Consider the following 25281-nt stretch of genomic DNA (forward strand, 5'->3'; position numbering starts at 1 on the left):
ACTAATAATAACAGCCAAAACCGGTTTGGCTCAGTGGATAGAGCATCAGCCTGCGGACTGGAAGGTCCCGGGTTCGATTCCGGTCAAGGACATGTACCTTGGTTGTGGGCACATCTCCAGTGGGGGGTGTGCAAGAGGCAGCTGGTCAATGATTCTCTCTCATCGATGTTTTTAACTCTCTGTCCCTCTCTCTTCCTCTCTGTAAGAAATCAATAAAATATATTAAAATAATAATAATAATAATAACAACAACAACAAAGTTTTACCTATAAAGACATGAATTAAAATGTCATTCAACTACAATAGAAAGAGAATCTAAATTTTCCTTAGTTAGAGAAATGGGGCAAGTTAATAATTGCCAAGATGGAAGTGTCAGTTTATTTGCAAAAGGATTCCCTGAAGAGCAAAATTGTGACATTTATCTGTAAGCATCAATAATCTTCTAAATGAATTCCTTTTATTTTAAACTCTAGAGGATTTTTTTTTTAAAATGTGTAAGAGGTATCTTCTTAGCTCCCTTAGCCATATTGCCTAATAGTTCAGGTTGCAAATCCTGGTTCATCGTTTTCTTTTCATTCTGATGTTACTCAAGCTGCTGTTTGCTATTTGTTCTGTGATCCCTATTTCTTAACTCAGATTCCAGTAAAATACTGAAGCTATGTTTTCTCTCTGTTCTGGACTCAAGTACTTCGGGTGGTAGGCTTTCCCATTGAACATTTTCCTGTCATTCGCTAAGGAAATTTGAAGCTCATCCAGGAAAGGGTAATCCTGATGATTTACTGGAAAGAAAAAAGTCAGTTAGGTTGAAGTGATTTACACACCCAGGAGAAGTAGATAGGATACTCGTATTTCATGCACCAGGCCTCTAGTGATAAAATAAAATAAAATAATTTGACATATAAATCTATATTTTGCTCCTTGTAGCCCTTCTGTCTTTTTCCCATTCAAGCATTTAATAACTGCTCTTCCCACTCCCTCAGAGGAGGGACAGTAATAACATAACAGTAACTAACAGATGTGGCACATTTATTCTGTGCCAGCCGTAGTCTGTTTAGTAAAGAAGTCAGCCACAGTAGCCCTAGATGCAGGTATTGCTCATACCTCCATTTCCAAACGAGGGAACTGGGTAACAGAAGTTTAAGTAACGGGCCCACGGTCACACAGTTAGAAAGAGGTGGCCAGGATTCAAAGTCTGGCTCAGAATCTGAGCTCCTCTCTATTAAAAATAGACAGTTCTGTCTCTCAGGGACATTGCCTCAGGGGGAAAACAAAACAAAAAACCCTGGAAAAAGCTATTCGAAGGGCAGAATAAAGGTCAATGTTCTGGGAAGGCATGCCAGAGACTGAACTTCACTGGGGAGGATGTTCTTCCTTTAGTTTTTGGCTGCTTGGTCAAAACATGGTGAAAAACTGTCATCAGGAAAGGTCAAATTTTTTATCTTAAATGATTGCACCAAAGGTATGAGACTAGAATGAGACCAGACATCACTGGCTGAAAGAAGTAAGAGAAACACTTTTTTTTTTTTAATTTTTTTATTTTTACTGCCAAGGAGATGGTTTGCATGGGAAAGAAACTGGAAGTGGCTTCATCCTTCAGGAGGTACCAATAGATTATTCGAAGGTGGTGAGGACGTAAATGAAGGTGATGGCATTGAGGTTGTGACAGCGGGGCTGATGAAGAGGGTTTGGCATCCAGGAAGAAGAATCAATAGGACCTACCACTAAAGAAGTGTAGGATAAGGGCAAGAAATTATGTGCGATTATGCCAAGACTTTGAACTGGATAAATAAATAAATAAATAAATAAATAAATAAATAAAGATATATATATATAGTGTATATATATATATATATATATATATATTCTATATATATATATATCTATATCTATATATAGTTGTCTTACTTATATGTTCTATCTTTTGTCATATAGATAAAAACTGGGGATTGGTTCTATTTTTAAATGTGGTCATAAAAGTTAGAATCATCATGTGTTTTCCAATTAGTTGGGTAATATTCTAAAATGAGATAATATTGTAAGAATCTAAAAGCTGGAGAAAAAGTACACATAGAGATTGGATTTAGGTATCTGAACAAAAAACGATTTATAACCAAGTTATTGAAAGCAGAGAAGTCGTACTGAGGGCGACAGTGAAAGCAGACAATCTGAGGTACCGCCCATCTTCCTTATGTGCTCAGGCATATTTCAAAATGTGGTTTTACTTACCATGTGTTCTTGTTTTCTTTTTCCTCCACATATTTTTACACTGTATAGCTGCACTTCTTCTTCATGTGTGACGTGCAAACAATCTGCTTTCTATTAGGATTTAACATTTATTTGGTTTCAATTGTTTTGTTTTTTTATGATGGGATCTTATGAGGAGATTCTTGTTTCATAAGAAAGATGTTATTATTTAGATCCATAAAATATATGCCATTCTGAAGTCCTTGCCTACATGTGGGGGGAAAAAATAACCCAAACATTCCTTGGCAGAGCTCTTTTTATCCTTTGCAGGGGGAAAACTGAATAAGAAAACATCTCTTGAGCTTTGTTAGGGAACAATTTAGAGTTAGTTATATTCCAGTAGAAAAAAAAAAAATCAGGTAGGTGTGTCGCCTGAGCACAAAAAAGTGAGAAGGCTTGAAATAGAAATAAATGACAAAGATCTATTAATGTGTCTCAGGATTTGCAAATCAGAAACACTACCAGGTAACACCCAGCTTGTTCTAAAGAAAAGAGAAGAATATAGAGTTCTTACAGTAAAAAGTGAATTCTTGAGGATAGGTCCTGCATTCTTAGCCTCTGGATTGGTCTGAGATGGTAATCTTACAGATGTCTGATGGTCTGAATAATGTATGTCAGGTGACATGGAAGCACGAATATTCCTTTTTAAAAAATATATATATTTTATTGATTTTTTACAGAGAGGAAGAGAGAGGGATAGAGAGTTAGAAACATCGGTAGAGAGTTGATCAATCATCAATCAACTGCCTCCTGCACACCCCCTACGGGGGATGTGCCCGCAACCAAGGTACATGCCCTTGACCGGAATCGAACCTGGGACCTTTCAGTCCGCAGGCTATCCACTGAGCCAAACCAGTTTCGGCACAAATATTCTTTCATAAGTTTTTCAGAAGGTTATCTATAGGATATATATTTTTATTAATATATTTTTATTAATTTCAGAGTGGAAGGGAGAGGGAGATAGAAACATCAACGATGAGAGAGACTCATTGATCGGCTGCCTCCAGCACCTCCCCCACTGGGGATGGAGCCGAGCTCGGGCATGTGCCCTTGACTAGAATCGAACCTGGGACCCTTCAGTCTGTAGGCCGACACTCAATAACTGAATTTTATGATTGTTTGTATTATGTGATTTTTATGTAAATGTATACACACTGTAACAGTTGATAGCTCCATTTTGAGAATGAAATGTTTTTAAAAACATTGCCTTTAGAATTATCCAAAGCCCTGGTTTAAACCCTCCATCTTGATATGTCCTGGGAAGCAAGCATTCCACACAGGGCTTACTGTGAATAGAGAAGGTGGGGTAAAAACATATAGACCCCCAAAGAAAAATACAGGGAGAAGTATATAGTAATTACAACTCCAAAGAACTAAGACCATGTACACATTGATGGAATGCAAATGTGGTGGCATTCTCAGAATCACAGGGTTATTTTTTTTTTTAAAGAAAAGGACAAAATGGTTATGAAGGAAAGGGCAGTTCAGACTGGCGTAAATATTAATATTGTGTGTTGAGAGTAGCAATTGGGTATTTTGGAACTTGGTAATAAAAAAGCAAAGTAGGCAGTAATGAGTGATGTCATGGTGATTAGATGTGAAAAGAACACAAGAAGGTCAGAGGAGCCCGGAAACATTACTTATGCACTTTGATATAATTAGTTGATAGGATTATATATAGCAATTGATTTAATTATTTATAAATATGCAGTTGTTTTTTAGCAAGAGAAAATAAGAAAAAATCATAATTAATATGCCTCTTTTTTTTTCCCAATACAAACACTAGATCAGCATTTCTTAACTAGGGGTGATTTTGCCATCCTCTCCCCATCCGACCCCCACTCTGACAATGTCAGTAGACATTTTTGGTTGTCACAGCTGGAGGTGGGGTGCTACAAGCATCTATGGGAAGAGGCCAGGGATGCTGTAAGCACCCTGCATTGCACAGGGCAGCTCCCACAGCAAGGAGCCACCCAGCCCCAGAGGACAGTTGTACCAAGCTGGAGAAATGCTGGGCTAGTTTAAGGCAGAGAAGTAAAGTTCATAAATGTCATTACAAGGGCTAAGAACCAGGTCAGAGGCCTCCAAATAGTCCCTTGTTGACATGATCAATCTCCTCTTTCATCAAGCTACCCACAAAGCTAATATAAAGAGTAAAGATAAAATTAGTTACATTCAATTGTAGGAATATTCCAAATTTCACATTCTGCTCTTAATAATAGACTCTGTGTTTCCACCCATCAACATAATGTTGAATGACAAAGCAAGTCAAGTAAGAATATGATATATTCAGTGTGATACCAGTTATGGAAAGTTTGAAAACAAGCAAAACTAAACAATAAACATATTGTTTAGGGATATATATAAGGTATATAAGGAAAATGAAGAATGATAACAATATCATTCAGGATAGCATTTATGTCTGCAAAGAAGGAAAATGGATTTGGAGAAAAGCACAGGGGACCCTTCAATATATTGATTACATTCTAATTTTTGAGTAGGTTATTGAGTGAAGTTACTGTACTTTAGAGTTTACATAAATATCATATATTCCTTTGGGGCATCAAAAATCACATAATACAAACAATCATAAAATTCAATTATTGAGTGTTGGCCTGCAGACTGAAGGGTCCCAGGTTCGATTCTAGTCAAGGGCACATGCCCGAGCTCGGCTCCATCCCCAGTGGGGGATGTGCAGGAGGCAGCCGATCAATGAGTCTCTCTCATCGTTGATGTTTCTATCTCCCTCTCCCTTCCACTCTGAAATTAATAAAAATATCAATATATTAAAATAAACTGAAATTCAGTTATTATATCAGTGCAATGGCCACTGAAGATTTTTCCTTTAAACTTTATTACCCCCTGCAGGTTGTATTAGGTACTGCAAAGAAATGTCTTTCAAAAACCAAATGAATGAACATCAAAATAGATGAACTCTGCAAGGCATTTGGGATATAAACAAATACAAAAGGCTGGTTTTCTGCTCCAGCCATGCTTAAAATCCATTTGTGGATAAAGAACATCAAGAACACATTAAGGAAATAAACGATATAGCACACAATATTATATTTGTGTGCTATATTTCTGTCATTTAAGTATGACACTTTGTCAGTGTCATACTTAAATGACAGAAACAAACGATATTTGACAGCATGAGAAACTGATTTAGTTTACCATCAGAATCCAGTCCCTTCATCTGATTCTTCCTGCCACTACCTCAGGCCAGGCCTCAGTTACCTCATGCCAGTTACCACCTGTTCTCCTTGTCTCTCCCCTCTCCTCTGTTCTCCCTCGTTTGTTCTAAACATTGCTGCTATCTTAAAATAACCGCTTCATATTAGAAGCCATTCATGTTCTCCATCTTCGTTTCCACCAGACCGCTGTGCCCAAGTTCACCCTATTCAGAAATCCTGGAACTATCATTATCTTTGAGGGAGTACTTTCTCTGAATTCCTAAAGCACTTACTGTTTGTATCATTTATTTGCCATTTTCACATACTGATACTGAAACTGATTTCTTTACATAAGGTTTGTCTTCTAAGTTAGGTACGTTTTTTGGAAGTCTGGGATAATTTTCTAGTTTTAGGGGGTTTTCTTTCTTTTGTCCCCTGCTAAGATCTGTAATGCCTATATTTGAGTTTGAAGGCCCCATTTATGTAAAAATTTCTCAGACTCCTCCCTTACCAAACAGACATAATAGCATTTACATTTTTCTGGTTCCATAAATTAAAAACCAACAACATAATGACCAAATTGATTTTAGTAATACTTTAGAATTAATATGAATTGTTTTAATGACAATAACTTCTATAAAAGTATATACACACTAGAGGCCCAGTGAACAAAACTCATGCACAGAGTGTGGAGAGGGGAGAGTCCCTCAGCCTGGTCGGCATCCCCTCACAATCTGGGATTCCTTGGGGGATGTCTGAAATCGGGCCTAAACTGGCATTTGGACATCCCTCTCTCAATCCAGGACCGCTGGCTCTTAACCACTTGCTCGCCTGCCTGCCTGATCACCCCTAATCACTCTGCCTGCCTGCCTGATTGACCCTGCTTGCCTGCCTGCCTGATTGCCCCTAACTGCCTCTTCCTCTGCCTGTCACCATGTTTTTGGCCAGAATTACATCTGGAAGGTCATTCGGCTGTCTGGTCTGATTAGCATATTATGCTTTTATTATTATAGATAACCATTAGGGATATATATATATATATATATATATATATATATATATATTAATATATATATAGCCCCAATGCATGAAACTAGTGCAAGAGTAGGCCTTTGCAGGCCTGGCTGCTCCGGCTTCATCAGGAAGATTGTCTAGAAGGTTATTCCACTGTTTGGTCAATTTGGTCAATTGGCCATTTGGTCAATTTGCGTATTATGCTTTCATTATTGTAGATATTAGAAGCCCAATGCATGAATTCATACACCAGTGGGGTTCCTCAGCCTGGCCTGCGCCCTCTTGCTATCCAGGACCCCTCAGGGGACGTTGGAGAGCCAGTTTTGGGCCAATCCCCACAGGCCAGGCCAAGGGATCCCACTGGTGCATGAATCCATGCACCAGGCCTCTAGTGTGTATATAAGATCTTTGGTTAATCTTTTCCTGCCCTACCCCCGCTTCCCTTCCCTCTGAGATTCATCAGTCTGTTCCATGTTTTCATGTGTGTGCATTGAGTGTCTGCCCTCTGGTGGTCATTGGGTGTCATAGGGTTGGTCAGTCGCTTAAATTTTCATATATATATATCAATATATATATCCTGTTTCCACAAAAATAAGACAGTGTCTTATATTAATTTCTTCTCCCAAAGTTGCACTAGGTCTTATTTTCAGGGGATGTCTTATCTTTCCATGTGCTAGGTCATATTTTCAGAGGCTGTCTTATTTTCGGGGAAACACGGTATACTAGAGGCCTGGTGCATGAAAATTCATGCACTGATGGGGGGGATCCCTCAGCCCCTGTAGGGGGTCCCCTGGAAAAGCATTCTTTAGATTGTTGTTGACTGAGCCTAGGATATTGACAGAATCTTGTCAGTTACCTTCCTGCCCTGGAAGTGTAGAGATGTTCTTAGTTCCTGGCTTGTGTTTGTCAGGCAGGAAGGAGTGGGTGGGACCTGGCCCCTCCCAGGCTCCTTGTTTTTCCTGTGGAACCCCCCCTCCCCTCCCCTTTGTGTATTGGAGAATAAATAGTGTGCTGTGTGGCTCAGGGGCTGTCAGTCTCTCCAGCAGAGGAGGTCTACAACCCGCCTGGGGCCCAGCTTAAACCTACTTCTGCATCGACTCTCTTCATTTCTTTATTTCTCAATCCCTGGCTGCCTCTTCGAAGAACCAATTTCATCTCTCTTTCCGTGCTGGCCACGGAGAAGGGAGATCCCCGGCCGTGTCAGGCCCCCGCATATTGGCGCCCCATGTGGGACAAGAGGCAGGGGATCTCTCCTAGAAAGTGTGCGCGCACCACAGAATTAAGGTAAGTAGGAGTGGATTGTTATAAGAAACTAAATCAACCAGGTGTAAAATATGGGTAATTCAGGGTCTCAGGAAAAAGATCTCTATTCGCCCCCACCTTCTGCACCTCCTCCACCTTCCCAGCCTCTACCCGCTGCTCCTACCCCTGTTCCACCATTCATGATTGAGAGCCTGCCTTATTTATCTCCTAAATATGAGTGTGAGCCAGAGTTTGAGGAAAAGAAAGGCAAGCATCACTGTGAGCGGGATTATTTAGATGATGGGAAAGATCTTGCTCACAGTTTTGAAAAAATAGCCCTCACCACCCGGCCTTTAAGGCTAGAAGCAGGCGCACAGCCAAATGTAAAAACTTCAACTTCTGGGCCAATACTGTCCCCTTGACAGCTGACCTTACGGAAGGCAAGACTAGTGGGAGAGGATATTATAGGACTTTCAATGAATCCGATCCTAGAAAGGCCAGACCCTACCAACCCAGGGCTGACACTGAGAGTGCATGAGGCTATTCCTTTTAAAACCCTCAAGGAGTTTAAAACCTCTGTTTCCACGGATGGCCCCACTTCTCCATTTGTCTTGGGCTTGCTTGGCACTGTGACTAGTGAAGCTCTGCCTCCTCTGGACTGGCCAACACTGGCTAAGGCATGTCTTTCCCCTGGAGATTATTTAATGTGGAAATCCAATTGGACTGAACTTAGTGCAGAGCAGGAAGCTAGAAATCAACAACATGGTGTGCCTGTCACTCTTGAAATGTTAAAAGGAACCGGGGCATATCACAGCTTACAGGCTCAGATGATGCTCCCTTTGCAAGCTTATCAGCAGGTAAATATTTTTGGCCCTAAGGCGTGGAGGGAGCTGCCCACTAAGGGAGAAAAAACCATGGACATTACAAAAATTATACAGGGGCCAGAGGAGCCCTGGCAGGACTTTGTGGCACGGTTGCTTCAGGCAGTAGACAGAGTTGCTGGAGATCTCGATGCGGGAATCTCTGCTAGTGAAGCAACTGGCTTTTGAGAATGCCAACAGAACATGTCAGGAGGCTCCACGCCCCTTAAGAAAAAGGGGGTCAATTTCTGAGTTCATCCGTATTTGCGCTGATATTGGGTCTTCCTATGCTCAGGGAGTGACTGCTACATTGAAGGTGTCTTTGCAGAGGGACCACTCAGGGAACAAAGAAAAAAGGACTTGTTTCACTTGCGGGAGACCAGGCCACTTTGCAAAGAATTGCAGGCAACGGGCTGCCTTCGGGAGTCAGGAAAGTTCTCCTAGTCTCCCTGCTCGGCAGCCAAGTCTTTGTCCTCGCTGCTGCAAGGGGAAACACTGGGCCAGTGTCTGCCGCTCACAGACAGACATTGATGGCCGGCCTGTTGACCCACATCAGGGAAACGGCAGGTGGGGCCGACCCCAGCCCCACCAAACAGTAGGGACACTGTCACTCAACCCGGCACAGCCGTCCCACACCGGCCTGCCAGTCGGCCCACTGTCAAAGACCTCTACCATGCCCCTCCAGGAAGCGCAGGATTGGACCTCTGTCCCACCGCCAAATATGTACTAACTCCAGAGATGGGGCCACAAGCAATCCCTACAGGGATTTATGGACCATTACCTAAGGGCACTATGGGACTTATTTTAGGGAGAAGTAGTTTAACTATCAAAGGTTTTCAGGTTTTACCAGGTGTAATAGACCAAGACTATACTAGTGAAATCAAAGTTATAGCACAAACAGTAAATACCATAATTCAAATGTTTCCAGAAACTAGGATAGCCCAGATTATAATTTTGCCATATTATTCAGCAGGGAAGCTTCTCTCCACACAGCTTCGGGGAGAAGGAGGATTTGGATCTTCTAATCAAATGTACTGGGCGCAGCTAGTTAAAAGAGGGCGCCCAGAGCTAGAATTAAAATTAAATGGGGAAGTTTTCCGAGGAACAGTAGATACGGGGGCAGATGTTTCTGTGATTGCTTCCAGGCACTGGCCCCCTGCACGGCCTCTTAATACTGCCACTGCCAATTGACAAGGCATCCGCCAAGTCTCTCAGCCTCAACAGAGTGCGCAGCTCATCAAGTGGGAAGATTCAGAGGGAAAGACAGGGTATTTTACACCTTATGTGCTTGATCATTTACCTATTAACCTCTGGGGAAGGGACATTCTAGAGCAAATGGGAGTATTACTAATGAGTTCCAATGCTGCAGTTACAGCTCAAATGTTAAATCAAGAATTTTGTCCCGTTAAGGGAATGGGCAAAAGGCAGCAAGGCAGACTATCCCCTATCCCCACGTCCACCCAGCAAGGGAGAAGAGGGCTAGGATACAGGGAGCCACAGCCTTTTCGTTAGGGGCTTTGGTCATCTCTCCGACCCAGAAAAAGACTGCTGCAAAAATCACATGGCTCTCTGATGACCCTGTTTGGGTTGATCAATGGCCCTTACCTGGAGAAAAGCTTCAAGCAGCACAGCTTCTATACAAGAACAGCTTGAAGCTGGTCATATTGAACCTACTTATAGTCCTTGGAACACACCTATTTTCGCAATTAAGAAAAAGTCAGGTGGATGGAGGCTTTTGCAAGATCTCCGAGCAATAAATAAAACCCCCTTCAATCGGGGCTGCCCTCAACCTACTGCTATTCCTCTTAATTATGAACTACTCATTCTAGATTTAAAGGATTGTTTTTTCACTGTCCCTTTGCATCCAGATGACTGTAAACGATTTGCATTTAGTGTCCCTGCAATAAACTTTAAAGAGCCAGCGAAGAGATACTGCTGGAAGGTGCTGCGGCTGGGAATGGCTAACAGTCCTGCGTTATGCCAGGGTCTTGTGGATGCAGCTGTCCGCCCCATAAGACGGCAGCTCCCCCCGGCATACATCGTCCATTATATGGATGACATCCTATTGGCTCATGAGAATGTGGACACTCTTCATAAAGTGTTTGCAGACTTACAACATTCGCTTTTAACTATGAGCCTGTGTGTTGCACCAGAAAAGGTACAGAAAAGTTCTCCTCAGTATCTAGGCAGTTTAATTGAAGGACATACTGTGCGTCCTCAATGCTTACAAATTCAGACAGATTTATTAATAACTTTAAATGATTTTCAAAAGTTACTTGGGAACATTAATTGGGTCCATCCTTCATTAAAATTGACTACTGCAGATTTATCAATAGCTCCTTTGTATGGTATTCTTCTAGGAGATTCCTCACCATCTTCTCCTAGACAATTAACTGCAGACGCTGGTACTGCTTTAACCAAAGTAGAAGCTGCCCTTCAAGCTGCTCAGCTTACAAGAGTAGATTCAACTGCACCCCTTCAGGTATTAATTTTCCCTACTGCTCACACTCCCCCGGGAGTCACTTGGCAGGACCCAGGAGTAATAGAATGGCTTCACTTGGCCCATTCTCCAACTAAAGTATTAACACCTTTTCATGATTTGGTTTCTCAGCTCATAGCGAAAGCATGGTACAGGCTAGTTTAATTAGTAGGGCAAGAACCTTCCCTCATTACAGTGCCGTTTGCCATAACACAGCAAAATTGGCTATGGCAATACTCTACTAATTGGCAAACAGCTCTTGCTAACTATCCAGGTCAAATTGGAAATCATTATCCTGCTAATAAGATTTTACCGTTTTTGTCTGTTACAACTTTTATCTTTCCAAAAATAGTTAAGCAACAACCTCTCCCACAAGCACTAACCGTCTTCACTGATGGGTCCAGCTCAGTGAAAGCCAGATTTCATAGTGTAGAGTTCTAAAGTAATTCAGACAAATTATTCCTCTGCACAGAGTAGAAATCCAAGCTCTCATTTATGCTTTAGAAAACTTCGCCTCTGAACTTGTCAACATCTACAGTGATGGTGCTTATGTAGTTGGAATGGCTACAATTATTGAAACTGCTACCATCGGGCATACAAACTCTGAGGAGCTATTCCATTTGTTTATCACCTTGCAAAGAGTTATTCAAAAACGGCAATGCTCGTGTTTTATTGGCCACATTAGATCCCATTCTGGCCTTCCAGGTTCGTTAGCTGCTGGTAATGAGGATATAGATCGTCTCGTTGCCTCAGTAGAGGAGACCACCCCATTTTCCATGGCACAGGCCTCTCATGCCTTGCATCATCAAAATGCCTCTGCCTTGCGCAAGGAATTCCATATTTCTCGAGAGCAGGCTCGCCAAATTGTCAAGCAATGCCCTCAGTGTGTTATCCATCTCCCTGTGCCAGCATTAAGGGTAAATCCCCGAGGACTTAAACCTAATCAAATCTGGCAAATGGATGTTACACATGTGCCTGATTTTGGCAGGTTTCGGTGGGTCCATGTCTCTGTAGTCATATGCTCACATTTCATTTTTGCTACTCCCCAAACAGGGGAAAGTGCAAAGCATGTGACTGACCACTGCCTAGCGGCTTTTCCAGTCATGGGACGGCCCCTAGAAATAAAAACAGATAATGGACCTGCATATACTAGCTTCTCATTTCAGCAATTTTGTAAGCAATACCAGATTATGCATAAAACAGGAATTCCCTATAATCCTCAGGGACAGGCAATTGTAGAAAGAGCTAATCGAACTTTAAAAACTCAATTACAAAAACAAAAAGGGGGAGAGAGGTGTAATCCTACCCCACAAAATCCGTTAAATCATGCCCTTTACACTTTAAATTTTTTAAATTGTGATGATGAAGGTCACACAGCAGCCAAGAGGCATCAAACTCCTGGTGCCGTGGCATCTGCCGGTATGGCACGATGGAAGGATTTACAAACAGGACAGTGGAAAGGGCCAGTAATGAAGTGGGGGAGAGGCCACGTTTGTATCTTCCCAGAAGGTGCTTCTAACCTCATCTGGGTGCCAGAGCGAGCAGTGCGTCACCACCATGGACCTGGATAACAACTCATCCCACCATTCAAGAAGCTGAATATCACACCTTCGGTGCTGATGCCAGCTCAGCCACCAGCCCCAAAGGAGGAGCAGAGAGTAAGGCAGCAGGCTAAGACTGCCAGAGAAGCTAGTGTCCCCACATGGGGTCAATGGAAGAAGCTGACCACTGATGCTCATCAAGTGGTGAAAAACAGGGGGTTCAGGTAACCCCCTCCAACCTCTTGCCATTCTGGCCTTCCAGGTCCATTGGCTGCTGGTAATGAGGAAGTAGATCGTCTCATTGCCTCAGTAGAGGAGACCACCCCGTTTTCTCATGCCTTGCATCATCAAAATGCCTCTGCCTTGCGCAAGGAATTTCATATGATGGCACTCGTCAGCTGCCAGGTAAGGATGGCTGCAGCAGAAACTTACTGGACTTAAGTTCCAGACCCTCCTATGGTCAATCCAGCCACCTGGACTTGAAAGTCAGTGCTAGTATTTATTTATTTATTTATTTATTTACTTATTTACTTATTTATTATTTTTATTTTTAAAATATATTTTATTGATTTCTTACAGAGAGGAGGAGAAAGAGACAGAGAGTTAGAAACATCAATGAGAGAGAATCATCAACCAGTTGCCTCCTGCACATCCCCCACTGGGGATGTGCCCGCAACCAAGGCACATGCCCTTGACCGGAATTGAACCCCGGACCCTTCAGTCCGCAGGCCGACGCTCTATCCACTGAGCCAAACCAGTTTCGGCAGTGCTAGTATTTATCAACAACACCAATATGGTCGGGGAGAGCTCCGACAAACATGTAACTTCTTCCCAAGGTGGTTATACTTATAATGGCTTTAGTGGGGAGCTTTCTATTTCCTTATCAAAAAGGGAACTTCAGGATGTTTACAGCTTGGTCAAGAAAATAAGACGTCCTATGGTGGCACAAACATTGCTAACATTGAAGGTCCCTGGAAATGCACATGGATATTCTTTAAATTGATGTCCATGGCCTAGAGCAAAGAATATCCTTACATGATATTATTCTACAATTTCATTATAACCTCAATATTTTACAATAGCATATTGTACAATTATCCCAAACAAACTTAAAAATCTAATTTTTGAATGTTTGGCAGTAATTTAAAAGGACAAAAAAGGATTTAATCCCTTCCACTGTGTGGAAGGCCCTATGGGAAGGCACTTGAGCATTCTATTTTGGCCTTTTCTGCCAAGAGGGACCCTCCCACAGCTGTTGCCTGGATTTTCAGTTCATGCTGAGGTTGAAGCCTCGTGGTGGCTGGCTTCAACCTCACCCAGTGGGGTTAGCTGGGACCTCCCTGGAAAAGAAACCTGGGTTCCCCAAGGTATGTGATCAATGCCAGGATCCTGTCAGCAGGCGAGGGGATCCCAAGGCAAGTGCTGGGCATGGAGGCCATAGGGGCATAAGCTACCAAGGAGACAAAACTGAACCTCACATCACCCTGCTTTGGCCCCGGAGGATGGCTGGTTAGCCAATGACAGGTAAGATTCCTCAAGAGGGGGACGATCTAAGACAGGCACAGTCGCAGAGGGCCATCAGGAGAGAACTTGGGGGTCAACAGAGGTGGGACATAGATCCTCACCCCCCCAACATTGCAGGGGCTTGAACCTTCACCCCTTCTGAGGGAGGTCTCCTGCCCCATGGCTGCTTCGTGCTTCCCATGCCCAGCTCAGATCGGGACCCAGGCAACAAACGGAGACTTGTCCAGCTCAAATAGACAATAGAGACTTGGCCCAACTTAGAATGGGACCCAGGCAACAGAGAATTGGCTCATGGCAGCTGCCCTATATCTAAATCCAGCCTAAATTCAGGAACGCTCAGGGCTTTCTCAAGGATGCAAAAAATCCATTCCATTAACATTTAAGATTTAAATTTGACAATAAAATAGTCAAGTTTTCAGATTAATTTAAATTTGCTAATTGAAATATTTAAGAAAATTTCATTGTACAAAAAAGCTGTTTCTAAAGTATTAACTAAAAATTTCTATTAGTAGTTCATTTCATGGTAAAATTGCTTAACATGTAATGAATCTAAAAGCAGTCATTTTTTTGTGCACAAATTAAAAACTTAAAATAATCTGAAGTCATTTTCAAGGTCCACCATTTCTTACCTCTTTTCAGTTGGGTCAAGTTTCTAAGCTTTCTAATTTTCCATTTTCTGACTAATGAAAAGAAAATGAAATTCCATCCAGTATCCTATTTACTTACTGCAGGACTTCTGTGAGGATCAAATGAGATGAGGCACAGAAAAGGCTTCACAGATATTTGGTTGAAGTGTGAAATGTGTTGAAACCGGTTTGGCTCAATGGATAGAGCGTTGGCCTGCGGACTGAAAAGTCCTGGGTTCGATTCTGGTCAGGCGAATGTACATTAGTTGCGGGCACATCCCCGGTAGGGGTTGTGTAAGAGGCAGCTGGTCAATGTTTCTCTCTCATCGACGTTTCTAGCTCTCTATCCCTCTTCCTCCCTCTCTGTAAAAATCAATAAAATATATATTTTTAAAAGAAAATAAATAAAAATAAAGTTTTTTTTTTTAAAAAAGTTAATTAAAAGAAGAAAAAAAGAAGAAGTGTGAAATGGAAGCCAGTCGTGTTTCTGGGCTGAAGAAACTGCAAGAAGGCTAGTCGCTATGAAGAGGAAGCCAGACATTGCTACCTGACATCATTACCAGCGCCCACAACCCATTTATGAGCTGGGCTGTGGACTGCATTTTGCGCCATGGCAGCATCAGCTGCGATTTGGTGGGCTGTTACTCTAGGGTGGTGGCGGGGCCAGTGTCCCACTTGGGGGAAGCCGAGTGTTGCTTTGTTGGCACCAGGCCCCAGCTGTCGTTTCTCTGTAAATGGCCAGTGCATGTCACAGCAGCCCCTGTGTTGAGTGTCTGCCTCCTGGTGGTCAGTGTGCACCATAGCAACCAGTCAGATGGGCGAAGAGACACTTAGCATATTAGCCTTTTATATAGATAGATGGATGTGGGGGGGGCCAAAGTTTTGCCTCTTCAAAATATGCCTTTTAGGACTTTGATTGTAGGCTGGTTATTAAGAAAACAAGACTAGGAAAGAAACTTTGACCCTCCCCCTTATCTGCTCAAAGGAATTTAAAAAGAAAAACCTACTTAAAACATAATATCATAGATTACATGTGCCAGACCCTGAAAAATCTAGCAAAGCCTGTTTGTTGAACTTCCTCTGTGTAGCATTGTTTCTGAGTGGCCCAGCAAGCATTTGTTTATTACATGTTTGCTCTTTCTATCCATCTCTAAACTGCTTGTTTTCCCTTTAAAATCCCAGATCCTTGCTGCCCTCACATTTATCCAGAATGGCAAATGTCTCAACTGCCAAGTGCCTCCTTGGGTCTCATATTCTTATGGCACCCCCTGCATTATAGCTGTAATACAGTTTGGACATTTTCCTCCTGTTAATGTCTCATGTTAATTTGATTATTATTGGCCCAGCCAGAACAACTTAGAAGGTAGGAAGAAAAATTATTTTTGCACCACCATATGAAACAAAATGGTAATGATGCTGATACTGGTAGTTAATATTTTGAAATCTTATACGCTAGTACTTTTCCCCATGCACTTTCTTCTTTAAACCAAAAATCCCTCCAAGGTTTCAGTAGACCTCAGTTTAAACCTGGACTCTACCACTTGGGAGTCAAGAACTTTGGTGATTTATTCAACCTGTTGCTTGTAAAATGCAATGAATGCAGAATCAATCCCTTCAGGGTCATTATGAGAATTTATAATCACAATAGGAGAGATGCTTACCTCTGTGCCTTGTTCAAAATAGACACTACATAAAGACACTCTGAGAGTGAAATTCAAAGACTTTAGCACTGAGTGTGAAATCCGAAGGGGCTAGGGCAGTGGTGGGCAAACTGCGGCTCGAAAGCCACATGCAGCTCTTTGGCCCCTTGAGTGTGGCTCTAGGCGAATCTATTTTGAAGAAGTGGCGTTAAAAGAAGTTTAAGTTTAAAAAAATTGGCTCTCAAAAGAAATTTCAATTGTTGTACTGTTGTTATTTGGCTCTGTTGACTAATGAGTTGCTGACCACTGAGTTAGGGCGAGAAAGGATTACAACCAGCCACATACTGGTTAGCTGCTCCATGCCCTGTGCACTTTGTTTTCTTACAAAACAGAATGTTTACATCACTCCCAGACACATTGTTCAGTAAAATGGGAGCTCTTCAAGGGCAACGTTTTTGTTAGCTAAGTAATCAGCACACACAGTACTAGAATATGTATGACAGAAAGAAGTGCCAGACCAGCGCATGGAGCTGAGCCTGGATACAGTTGCAAATGACAGCAGGCTGGAAGAGCTCCCGAGCCTGAATTATGCATGGAGACCAGCTCTAGTGATTGGTTTTGTGAACAGTTTCTGTTGATCAATGAGAGCAACTTGTTGTTGGAACCCAGATGCCCATTCATTCTTCCTTACTTTGCTAAAAACAAGCAAACAAGCAAAGCAGAATTATAAATTGCCTAAAAATAGAATGCCCTTGCCCTCCAGCAAAATGGGCCAATTTTAACTTTCCAGGTAGGCACACCTGAAAACCTTACATATCCCTTTGTCACATATTTTTGTTTTACAAGAGAACTGTCAACTTACTAACCTTAAAAAAGCTGCTGCTCAGAGAAGAGCGTAAAGTTAAAAAAAAAGAAGAAAAAAGAAGAGAAAAGAAAAGAGGGGATCCAAGATGGCTGCTCGGGTAGACACCTAACCGCAGCAGCACACAACAATTTCAATGGAATACAACTAAAATGTAGAGTGGACATCGCCCAGAGCTACAGATAGTCGACTGACTGAAAATTCTACAACAGAAGGAAAGAGAAAACCAGAAGGAAAATCAGAGGAGCTGAAAAAAAGCCTAAGGTACGGAGACATGCTGCGAGCCCGCATGCACGTGTGCTCGGAGAGGTCGCAGCCAGAGAGGAGAAGAGGGCTGGGTGCTGCCTGGCGTTCCCTAGCAGGAAGGAAATAAAACCCCCAGCCTGGGCTGAAGCCCCGAACTGGCAGTGCTGAGCCCCAGTTATGGGCCAGACCCTGGGGGCCCAGACTCTGGCAGGGGGAGGCGGGGCTGTGAGGCGGAATCCCAGGGGAGCAGCGAAAAGCAGGGCCCCCGGAGTCACGCGCACATTGCGCGCAGAGGACTGAATGTTGACTCTGATGCTGGATTACCCTAGTGGGAAGAAACAAAGCCTCGGGCGGCGCTGAGCCTCAGTCCGGACTGCTCGGAACCCCAGTTCTAGGCCAATCCCTGGGGACCCAAGCTGTAGCAGAGGGAGACAGGGCTGTGAGGCGGAGTCCTGGGAGAGTGGCGAAAGGCCAAGCCCCCGGAGTCGTGCACATTGCTTGCAAGGGAAGGAATGTTGACTCTGATGCGGGATTGCCCTGGAGGGAAGGAAACAGGAGCCCCGGCCGTGTTGGGCCCCAGTTTCGACTGCTCTGAAGCCAGTCCTAGGCCAGACCCTGGGGACCCAGGCTCAGGCAGGGGGAGACGAGGCTGTGAGGCGGAATCCCAGGGGAGCTGCGAAAAGCGGAGCCCCCAGAGTCGAGCACACTGTGCGCAGAGGACAGTCTGTTGACTCTGATCCTAGACTCCCCTAGCGGGAAGGAGAAAGAAGGCTTCAGACTGGAGGAACTCGACGGGGAGCAGGAGCCCCTGCCTGACGCCGGCCAGCCAGGCGCCAGCAAGGAGCCAGGCGACGGGGCCCCCTTGGGGGTGGGAGTGTGCCCCTGAGCCTTCGACCGCTGAGCGCGGGAAATGGAGCCAAGGCTGGGGGCTGCTTCCTGGGCGGTGCTGACCCCGGCAACAGGCTGAAGCAGCGCAGGAGCCCACGGAGAACAAAGGGGTGCCACAGGCCAACCTGCTGAGCTCCCAGGACAAGGAGGAAGAAACCAAAGAAGTTCTCAATGTGAAGAAATCAAGTGAGAGCAAAAGATAGTAAAATTACTTAAGAAAGAATACAAAGAAGATCTTGAAAAATCAAAGACTAAGTCAGAACTCAACTCACCAGCCAACATTGCAACATAAATGCGTTTAAAAAAAAAAAAAAAAAAAAGGACAGAATGTTGGAACAGTGGCGGCCAGGCCTAGAGTGGCCAGGCACAAGGCAGTGGCAGCTGGGCCCGGAGCAGCAACAGCCAGGCCCCAGAGCAGCAGCAGCCAGAACCAGAGCATCAACAGCCAGCACTGGAGCAGCCAGACCTGGGGCAGTGGCAGCCAGGCCTGAGGCGGAGGCGGCCAAGCCCAGGGTGGCCAGTCCAGGAACACCCAGACCCGGAGTGGCCAGGCCCAGAGAAGCCGGGCCCAGAGCAGCCGGGTCGGGTGCGGCCAGGCCCGGAGCAGCCAGGTCTGGTGTGGCCAGGCCCAGAGCAGCGGCTGCCAGGCTGGGAGCGGCCAGGCCCGGAGCGGCCGGGCCCGGAGCAGCCAGGCCCAGAGCAGCCGGGTTGGGTGCAGCCAGGCCCAGAGCAGCAGCTGCCAAGCTGGGAGCGGCCAGGCCCGGAGCAGCGGCTGCCAGGCTGGGAGCGTCCGGGCCCGGAGCAGCCGGGCCCAGAGCAGCCGGGTCGGGTGCGGCCAGGCCCGGAGCAGCAGCAGCCAAGTCCAGAGCAACTAGGTCGGGAGCGGCAGTGACCAGACCCGGAGCAGCTGGTTGTGGAACGAACCAGAGCAACAGAGGCCAGGCCCGGAGCAGCCTGGCCCAAAACAGCTCGCTCCTCGCCTGCCCCTGCCCCACGGCTGCCTCTCAGACATGGCTGGAAACTTTTGCGGGAACTTGAGGGTCTGCTGAATCAAGTGATGAAGGCTTAGATCTGGATGTGTTGAGTTAGTATAGCGCTGGGGTGTTATCTGTGAGTGCCTTGGGTGGGGCCTGGATGAGGCTGGTTGGCCTATTTGGAAATGTCTTTTGTGTGAAGTGTATCATTGGGCATGTGGAGGTATTATTGATATGAGAAAATGCTAAGTAACTGATTTACTATCTGAAAAGGGATTTACTATTGGGGAAAGGGAGGGAGGAAGAGACTGAACATAAACTGTGCACCTATGGATAAGGACAATGGGGGATGGGGAGGGGGCGGAGGGTGGGGTGGGAACCTGGTGGAGGGGGGAAGAAATGAGGAACCTTTGTAATAATATGAACAATAAAGATTGATTTTTAAAAAAAAAATTCAGAGTGCTGCTGTAGAGAAAATTTCTCAATATTAAATTCTGGGGTATATCACCTGGCCCTTCTGAAAAACAAAATAGTAGGTCATTTATCCAAGGTGGCATTAATTATTAATATTTATGATCTCCCACAAACTAATATATATATATGGCTTTTGGCCAATGAACGCCCGTGGATTTTTTCTCCTCACGTGTAAACCTAAAACTAGGTGGTCAAGGCCTTTTTGTTCCCATCCCGCCGTGATTGGGAAGTGGGTGGTGGGCAGGGAATCCAAGAGCGACCTCGGACTTGGGTCAGTCCTCCTCCATCCGGGGCGCTCCGGAGCTGACAGACACCCCCACAGAAAAGAAGGCACCCCCGTTCTCTCCCTCTCTCTCTCTCTGTGTGTCAGTCCTCCTCCATCCGGGGCGCTCCAGAGCTGACAGACACCCCCACAGAAAAGGAGAAGGCACCCCAGTTTGTGTTCTCTCTCTTTCTCTTTTGCATGGTGCTTCTGTTTATTTGCTCTCACAAGACAATTATAATAATTAGAGGGTCTCCTTTAATTACAGTCACCAGTCACAGCAAGAATAGAAGAACTGAAATAGGATGAATTCAAATTCTAAGCAGGATTACAGGCAGCACTTCCTTTTTCTTTTTCTTTTTTTTTAATTAAAGAGCCAGCCCTATGTGCACTTAGTGGTTATCTCGTTGCTGGCCTTGAAAAACAATGCTGTTCTATCCAATTGAGAAGGTGCACCCAGCATGGTATTGAGATTGTGGGCATATCTGGTCTCTGGCCTGCAAGGTCAGACAGCTAAGTTTATCTTCATCATTCTTCAAACGGGCTAAAGCAAACTAGAAAGCAACATTTTATCTAGGAAGAACAGCAGAAAATTCCAAACAACAGTTTGTTGCAAAAGAACCTTTAAAAAGAACTACCTGCCCCTAAAGCAGGGGTCTTCAAACTACGGCCCACTGGCCACATGCGGCCCGCAGAGGAGTCTGATCCGGCCCGCCAGGTTTTTTGGGCAGTGAGCGCAGCCGAGGTGTTACAGTTCGGCCGCCAGGACCTGCATACACACTGTCACTGCACGGCCGCTCGGACCCCTCTGCCTCTTTAAGAGCACAGTGCCTGCTGGGCTCAGAGCGTGCGACGTGCCGCCGCACAGGCACGTCTGTGCTGTGCTGTGCTGCGCTGCGAGGCAATGATGTAAAAAGGCGCCCGCTTCACCCCCAGGCAACGTGGTGTCTGTGTGCTGTGCCTGCCTGTCAGTGAGGTTCTCCTCCTCTCCCTCCACTGCCTTCACCAAAGGTCGGTCGAAAGTGCCATAGAAAGAAATTTTTGCCAGATGGGGGGTTTCTGCCCGATTGGGGGGTGGGGGGTTGGTGACTCATATGAAAATTCCCCTTTGGGGTGGGGGGGAGCGTTCGGTGCTGAAATCAAAATTCTGCCAGTTGGGGGGTGGGCGGTGGGGGGTGGTTGGGAGGTCAGGGCTTCGGTGCTGAATTGCCCATATGGAAAATTCTGCCAGTTTTGGAGGGAAGATGTTCGGTGCTGATATGTGAAATCAAAATTCTGCCAGGTGGGAGGTGGGGGGAGGTTAGGGGTTCGGTGCTGAATTGCCCATATGGAAAATTCTGCCAGTTTTGGGGGGAAGGTGTTCGGTGCTGATATGAGAAATCAAAATTCTGCCAGGTAGGGGGGGGGGGGGGGGTGGACGACTTGGACCAAGTCTCTTTGTGGAAGAATTGAGACTGACAGCATGCCGCCCCAGCCAACAGCCTTTTTTTTTTCCATGAGGCAACCCTGATCGCATCTTCCTACTAATATAGCCAGGCCCATTCCAAACCAGAAAGTCAACTCCAGTATAAAAAGACGATTAAAGCCTTTTAAAGAGGTTTACATTAAAAATTTTATATGCTTTTTCATTTCCTTTTCAGTGTTCACATGCTGATTCCAAACATATCAATTTGGCCGTTATACAGGGAGATATAACCGAACCCCATCAGGGACAGCTGGTCTGCTTAGAAAAGCCTGCAAGAGGTAAGTGTCCACATCGGGGGCAGAGACCTACTAATGGGAGTTCATACACTGTGTGTGTGTGTGTGTATATATATATATATATGTATATATATATATATATACACACACACACACACATATTAGTATTTTACTAATAGCAATTTGGATTCCCTAGGAAACAATGATGTCAAGAAAAAGAAAAATTGACTCCGAGTGTAGGATATTCAAAGAACAGTGGACTTATGATTACTTTTTCACGCGGTACAAAGAAAAAGCTGTGTGTCTGATATGCCAGAATATAGTTGCTGTGTTCGAAGAATACAATTTGCGACGCCACTATCAAACTCAACATAAAGATAAATATGATTGTTTGGTCGGAGAAGTGAGAAAAGATAAAACATTAAAACTGAAACATACACTGACAACTCAGCAAAATACTTTTGTGAAACAGAAGCAGCTAAATATTTCATCACTGCGGGCAAGTTTTCAAGTTGCCAAGCTAATAGCGCGCAATGGCAGACCATTTGTGGAGGGAGAATTTGTTAAAGAATGCCTTCTTTCTGTTGCCAAAGAGATGTGTCCAGAGAAGGCCGATTTATTTAGTACAGTGGTGCCTCGCATAAAGAACGCCTCGCACAGCGAACGCTGCACACAACGAACTTCATTTCATGATTCATACAACGAACTTCGTTTCACACAACGAAGTCGCCCGAGCTTCCACGACCGCTTTGTCCGAGCTTCCACGACTGCTTCGCCCGAGCTTCCACGATCGCTGCCGATGTATTGCATCCTTCCGCGCAGGCACTGCAGGCAGTCGTTAGTCACTGCGCTTAACTTAAGCACGTATCGAGGCAATCGTTCTTCATTACGAATTAAATCACGCACGTATCACGGCAGTCGTCCTTTTAAGTTAAACTCAATATTTTTTTTATATCATGGCTTCTAAAAAAAGCAGGAAGGTGATTTCTGTTGAAATGAAACAGGAAATAATTAGAAGGAGTGAATGTGGGGTAAAACAGTGTGACCTCGTCAAAGAGTTTGGCCTCAGCAAGACCACCATTTTCACCATTTTGACAAATAATGGGAAAACGCGTTTCACATAACAAACTTTTCGCATAACAAACTTGCTCCTGGAACGAATTAAGTTCGTTGTGTGAGGCACCACTGTACAATAACTCTTTCAGGAGCTACAATGACACGAAGGATTGAAGAAATGGGAGACAATTTGCAGCACCATTTGCAAAACTCTGCAAAAAAACTTTGCTATTTTTTCTTGGCACTCGACGAAAGCAATGATGTTCGCGATTCTGCCCAACTTCTCATTTTTATGCGTGGGACAAATGAGTATTTTGAAGTCACAGAAGAGCTTGCTGCACTGCAAAGTATCAAAGGTACAACCACAGGAGTGGATATATATGAAAAGGTTTGCCAAACTGTGAATGGTTTGGAGCTGGACTGGGCTAAACTAGCCAGTGTGACAACTGATGGTGCTCCTAGCATGGTGGGGTCTAAGAGAGGAGTAATTGCTCACATTAAACAAGAGATGGACAAACATAACCATCCTCATCCAATTGCCATACACTGCCTCATCCACCAACAAGCGCTGTGTTTTAAATCACTGAAGTGGGACTCTGTTATGAAAATTGTGGTATCGTGTTAATTTCATTAGAGTTCATGCACTAAACCACAGACAATTTCAGGAATTTCTGTCTGAGCTAAATGTTGCCCATGAGGATGTCCTGTACCACACAGAAGTCCGTTGGCTGAGTAGAGGGAGAGTTTTGAAATGTTTCTATGACTTACTTCCGCAGATTACAGCTTTTCTACTTTCAAAAAACAAAGAAGTACCAGAGCTCAATGATGCAGAATGGAAATGGCACCTTGCCTTTCTGAGAGCTACTCAACAGTTTCAATCTGCAACTTCAAGGAAAGGGGAAGCTCATCTGTGATATGGCATCGAATGTGAAAGCATTTGAAGTAAAATTAGGCCTTCTCATCAAACAAGTAAAGGAGGAAAACTTCAGCCATTTCCCAACAATTCAAAACCATTGGTTGCATTCCCAAAGAAAACATGTGTGGATTCACTGGAATTGTTGCAAAAGGAGTTTCAATTTAGATTCAAAGAGCTTCATCTCCATGAACAGGACATACAGCTTTTTCGTAACCCATTTTCTGTTGAGATTGAAAATGTCCTTACAATTTACCAAATGGAACTGGCTGAACTGCAGAATTGTGACTCTCTGAAAGATGCATTCAAATCAAGTAGCCTTCTGAATTTCTATGCATCTCTCCCCTCTGAGACATATCCAAATATCAGGAACCATGCACTCAAAATGGTAACCATCTTTGGTAGCACGTATGTCTGTGAACAGACTTTTTCAAGAATGAAACATCTGAAATCTCCAACCAGATCAAGATTAACTGATGCCCACTTGCATCACTTGTTACGACTAGCAGTGACAAATATGGAACCGGACATTGACCATCTCATTAGCCAAAAGCAGGCCCACAGTTCCCATTGAAATACTGGTAAGTGATCTATTTATAAATGTTCATTTTATTTATATTGTATTTGTTACCTTTTTTCAAAATAAGATATGTGCAGTGTGGGTAGGAATTAGTAGTTCATATAGTCCGGCCCTCCAGCTCTCTGAGGGACCGTGATCTGGCCCCCACTTTAAAAAGTTTGAGGACCCCTGCCCTAAAGCCTCACAGTCCCAGTAGTGTAGAGACCGCCTGCGTGTGGTGCTCTTGCGGCTGTCCTGGCCAGATATTTCCATAAATTTTTGCCTCCTTTTTTAGTATATCATCAGCCTTTGGTGGTCTTATTTTGAACCCAAGGTTCGACCCCACAACAAGAACCAGGTCAATCCACAGTCTCATTTCAATCCGGAGAAGGAAGATGTAGGTCAGAGCACCAGGGAGGAAAGGCAGGGATGGAGATGGGGAGGGTCCAGCCTGAAAGTGTGGATGAGGGGGGGGGGGCACAGCCCCCCAATCAGAGGTTGCTGAGTCAGGAAGTGGGAGCGGGAACACACCTTCCATCACTCAGTTCCGACAAGGCAGCCGCTTTCAAAGTCAAAGCTGAGAGAGACACATCAGAGCCCTGGGTGATGTCACTGCTGGCAGCCGGCGCATAGCTCCCTCCTCTTCCACCTGAGCGCTTCCTCCTCCACATCACAGCTCCAGCCGCAGCTCCCAGCAGAACCAGGCCCCCCACGATGCCCAGGATGATGAAGACGAAGGTCTTACCGGGCGGCTCCCATCGGAGGGCCAGCGGCTCGGACAGCCCCTCGTGCTGCACGTGGCACGTGTATCTCTGCTCCTCTCCGGGGGGCACCCGCAGGGCCGCCCACTTCTGGAAGGTGCCGTCCCCCGCAGGCCTGGTCTCCACCAGCTCCACGTCCTGGGTCTGGTCTTCCCCGTCGCGCCGCCAGGTCAGGCTGATGTCCGCAGGGTAGAAGCCCAGCGCCCAGCACCTCAGGGTGGCCTCCTGGGCAGAGACGGGGG

General features: G+C 44.8%; 2 long non-coding RNA genes across 2 annotated transcripts; both read right to left on the minus strand.

Annotated features, from left to right (window-relative positions):
• Nucleotides 1–325: 325 nt before the first annotated feature.
• On the minus strand, nt 326–17258 carry LOC118729885. The gene is made up of 2 exons (XR_004991298.1): nt 17210–17258; nt 326–779 (listed from the first exon to the last, which is right to left on the minus strand). It is a non-coding gene; the product is annotated as an uncharacterized LOC118729885 (long non-coding RNA).
• A 2993-nt stretch (nt 17259–20251) lies between these two features.
• Nucleotides 20252–24766, minus strand: LOC118729884. Its single transcript, XR_004991297.2, has 2 exons — nt 24625–24766; nt 20252–20344 (listed from the first exon to the last, which is right to left on the minus strand). It is a non-coding gene; the product is annotated as an uncharacterized LOC118729884 (long non-coding RNA).
• Nucleotides 24767–25281: the final 515 nt, after the last annotated feature.

Source organism: Pipistrellus kuhlii, unplaced genomic scaffold (assembly GCF_014108245.1).
Source record: "Pipistrellus kuhlii isolate mPipKuh1 unplaced genomic scaffold, mPipKuh1.p scaffold_m20_p_3, whole genome shotgun sequence".
Lineage (NCBI taxonomy): Eukaryota > Metazoa > Chordata > Mammalia > Chiroptera > Vespertilionidae > Pipistrellus > Pipistrellus kuhlii.